A 4,333-nucleotide genomic window follows, 5' to 3' on the forward strand; every position below is an offset into this window, starting at 1 on the left:
GTGAAGGGGCACTCCTCCTCTTCCTCCTCCTCCCTCCCCTCCCCCTTCCCCTCCTCCCCTCTCCCTTCCCCTCCTCCCTGCTTCTTCTACTTTGCCCCAGATTGCACAAAACACTTTGGAGACAGAGAAGGGCAGGAGCGATCTTCCAGATAGCACCAGCGCGGCCAGAAAGCTCCTGGGGGTGGGGAGAAGGAAGAGCACCATGCGGGGAGTTGGAAACCAGGGTTTCAGAGATCTCCGGGGGAGGGAGGCACTGCTAAAATAAATAAATAAATAAATAAATAAATAAGTCCTCAGGACTAGAACATTCTCTTGAGATAGTCTGTCCAGCAAACTTGCAGGGCCCTGAGAGCCTGGAGATGGCCCCCGAACTCTGAGCAGGCCGTGAGGCTGCCGGAGCCCTGCCTTGCTGGGTCCCTTGTGCTCCTGAGAAGAACCCACATCCGGCCTCCACCTCCGCAGGGCCTGCATCTCCAGAGTCCTGATCTGGAAGACCCGAGAGGGCCCACCTGAGAGGACCGATGCTGTGGGTCTGGCCTCGCCCCCCTCAAGCTCTGGAGGCTCTCAGAGGCCTCAGGACCTGGCGGCCGGGCATGGCTGTCTCCAGGGTCTGCTAGCCCAGTGCTTCCATGCTTAGGGTGCAGCAGTCTGGGAAAAGATGTGGTCAGTCACTGACAAGCGTTCCTGCAAAGCCAGGGCCACATGCTCCTAGGGCTGGGGCCGCCTGAAGATCGGGGACAATTTTCCAGGTCCATGTGGCTGGTCCCCAGGCTGGGCATGGGTGCCCCACATGCTCTTCCCTTTTGGAGCTTTTTTTTTTTTGGCGGAACCGGGGATTGAACTCAGATCCTTGCGTTTGCTGGTCAAGCGCTTATCCTATTGAGCCATCTCCCCACCCTGCTTTTGGAGCTTTAAGGCCTTGTTGAGACCTTGGCCTCTGGACCAGGGCCCTGGTGGGGGTGGGAGAAAGTCTGTGTGTTGTCTTAGGAATGGCTAATACTTTTAAAAACACACGATACTATTTTGAATATTCTGAAAACAAGATTTTTCTGAAGACAGCTACATAATGTGCTCCCAGTTCCAAAGTAAAACAAAAAACTATTCCATAGGCCAAGGAATGACCACTTGAGTAGATAGGTGGATTGGATAAATGATAACAGCTACCATTTTCCTATCAGTGAAAGAAGTAGTTGCGCAATAAATCACACGAAATCTCTTTTGGAAAAATAAGACCTAAATAAAACTGACCTTTAAAACTGAAAAAATAAAAATAGATTGGAGCCTTCACTATGCCAGTGGGCCTGATCAGTTTGTTCAGGGCATGGTCCCTGTAAGGATGACAAGGATGACATCAGCCCAGGAGAGAGCCCATCCTCTGTCTTGCTCCCCAAAGGATTCTTTTTGCTTCCTGTGGAGAATGAACCCTTTTGCCCTAGTTTGCCATCTCTCAAAACCTGAGATGCCCGATGCCCCAGTGAGGCACATCAGATCCCTGGGGCAGATTGCCAAACTGTGGGTCAGTCGGCCCGCCCACCTGCAGGATTTCTGATGCAGGCTTGGGTGGGGCTCAGGAATGTGGTCCAAGCGAGATTACATCATGATGGACATTTGGGGAACTGTTTTATGTGGAGTTTAGGATCTGCAGAACTCGGTGTAGTGCTTAGCATAGATGTCACCAGTGGTCCAGAGCCGGGTGTGGTGGCGCATGCCTGTAATCCCAGCATTCTGGGAGGCTAAAGCAGGAGGATTCAGAGTTGGACCTTAGTGACTTAATGAGACCCTGGCTCAAAAAAGGAAAAGAAAAAGCGTAAGAAAAGTGAAGCTTAGGAGTGCAACTCAGTGTGACGGCTTCACCCACGCGGCATCTGTGGGCCCCTCTGTGACACTTTCAGCACCCACTGTGCCCTGGGGGGCTCGCTCCATCCCTGGGAGGCAGAGCTTGGCTGGGTCTCTAGGATGCAGGGGACTCTCAACCTGGACCAAGGACAGCTTATAGAGCAGAGTGGTGGTGTGGTGGGGTGATACACAGAGGGAGAGGTGGGGCTGGAGAACCCCATTCCCCTCTCCTGCTGGGGCTGAAACCCATCCCGGTGTGTATTTTCTGCTGCCCCAAACACATGGGTCATGGGAGGAGACTTCGGGATTGTTTCACTTCACAAGCCCTGGAGCCACTGGGCTGGCGGTGGGCGCGGGCTCAGGGCTTCTCAGGAGGTGCTGGTCACCATGTGGGCTGGGTGGGGGGATAGGGGTGCCACCGTCACCTGAATCTCTATCCCTGGCTGGCAGACAGCAGATTGCCTTGGCCCCTCCAGTGCCCCTCCTGGGCCAGCTGTTGGTAGGAGGTCTCTGCTTCTCCGAGCCTGGGCTTCACAGTCTGGCAGCTGGCTTCGCCCAGGAGTGACCAAGAGGGAGCCAGCCGGCAGCCACCATGTCCTCTGTAGGCCCAACTTAGCCTCAGGTCATTTCGCCCATATCCTATTGGGTATGCGGGCTGGTGACATTTGTTGTGGGACAGCGTCACGCAGGCAGAGACTACCAAGAGGCAGAGTCAGGGGCCCTGCCAGAGGCTGCCTTCGTGTTCTGGCGCTGGCCTCCGGGACCCACAGGGCCTCACCCCGAGTGGCCACCACACCTGGCCACTGACGTTTCTTGTCTGAATGATAAGCCAACCCCTAGCAAGGCTGTTATCAGCCTCTCTTGATCTATTCGTGGGCAGGACAGAAGAATCTTGTCCTGCTCCTCTACTTACTCATTCTTTAATTGATCAGAGCTCCACCTCAGGATCCCTTTTTCTTTTGGCTCCGACCCCCAGGGGCGCTCTAACACCGAGCTTCAACCCCAGCCCTATCTGTTTATTTACTTTTACAGTCCTGGGGGTTGAACTCAGGGCTCTTGCACTGAGCTATGCCCCTAGCCCTTATTTTCTTTTTTAATTTTGAGCCATGCTCTTGCTAAATAGTTAAGTCATCCAGCCTACCTGCCTGGGCTTGAACTCGCGATTCTCCTGCCTCAGTCTCCCAAGTGCTGGAGTAACAGGCATGAGCCACCTCGTCCAGCTGAACCCTATTATTTTTATATTTATTAATTTTCTCAATCCCCCTGTGTGCAGAAATCTGAACCTGTAGCCGCTGGCTGTCTTAGACACCTTCCTTAGCGACAGCAGCCCCTGCCAGGCAGTGCCCCTCCTCCCCCGTGCCCGTGACCCCTACCCCAGACACATACAGGTCCCTTCTGTGCCTGGAGAGGAGTGTGGCCTGATGGCTTTAGGGTCACAGTGCTGTGGATCACGGGAGTCCTTTCCAGAGTGGAGCGAGGATCAGACTAGCTTTAATATCTGTTATGGGCTGGATTTTTTTCCTCTCTTTTCACCCTCTGCAACAATGTGGGGACTGTGTTTGGGAAGTCACCCTGGGGTCCCGGGGTATCTGCCAAACGACATCAAACCCTGGTGCACTAGAAGGTTGGGTACTCGCCATTCTGGGATGATGTTGGTAGGCTGCGTTTTCCCAGAAAACTGTTGGTTTTTCTAAGTTTTCAAATTAATTGCATAAAACAACTTTAAAGTGTTCTTTCTCTTACTTTTTCTTTTCTTTTCTTTCTTTCTTTTTTTTTTTTTTTTTTGTGGAACTGGGGATTGAACTCAGGCTCTTGCGCTTGCCAGGAAAGCACTTATTCCACTGAGCCATCTCCCCGGCCCCACTTTTTCTAACGTCTATAATATCTGCAACGTATCTGTGTATCCCCAAAATTTATACGCTGTCTTCCCCACCCCTCCATAAGTAACATCATCAGAATTTTATCTGTCTGTATTATTTATTTATTTATTTTTATAACAGGGACTGAACTCAGGACCTTATGTTTGTCTGGCAGGCGCTTATGCTGCTGAGCTATATCCCCAGCCACTTGTCTTTATTTTTGAAAGGACCATTTTATTTTATCTATTTATTTATTTTCGCAGAACCGGGGATTTGAACTCAGATCCTTGTGCTTTCCAGGCAAATGTTTATTCTACTGAGCCATCTCCCTGGCCCCTATGACCACTTTATTTTGATGGGTATTCTGAGTTGATTCTAGTTAGATCCTGCTATTATTTTTCTCCTTCTCTTCCATTTTCTCTGGGTTTATTCTGGTGTTCTTTTTCTAACTTGCTGAGCTGGGCATGGAGCTCCTTCTTCCTATACAGACACACACACACACACACACACACACACACACACACCACATTCTATAGATACTATTCCAGTGACTCTCATTGATGAAGCAGGATTTTTCATCCTTGTTGACTTCTATTTCCATATTTACGTTGTGATTTCCTCTTTTTTTTTTTTTTTTT

This window comes from Octodon degus, unplaced genomic scaffold (assembly GCF_000260255.1).
Source record: "Octodon degus isolate 3935 unplaced genomic scaffold, OctDeg1.0 scaffold00077, whole genome shotgun sequence".
Taxonomy (NCBI): Eukaryota; Metazoa; Chordata; class Mammalia; order Rodentia; family Octodontidae; genus Octodon; species Octodon degus.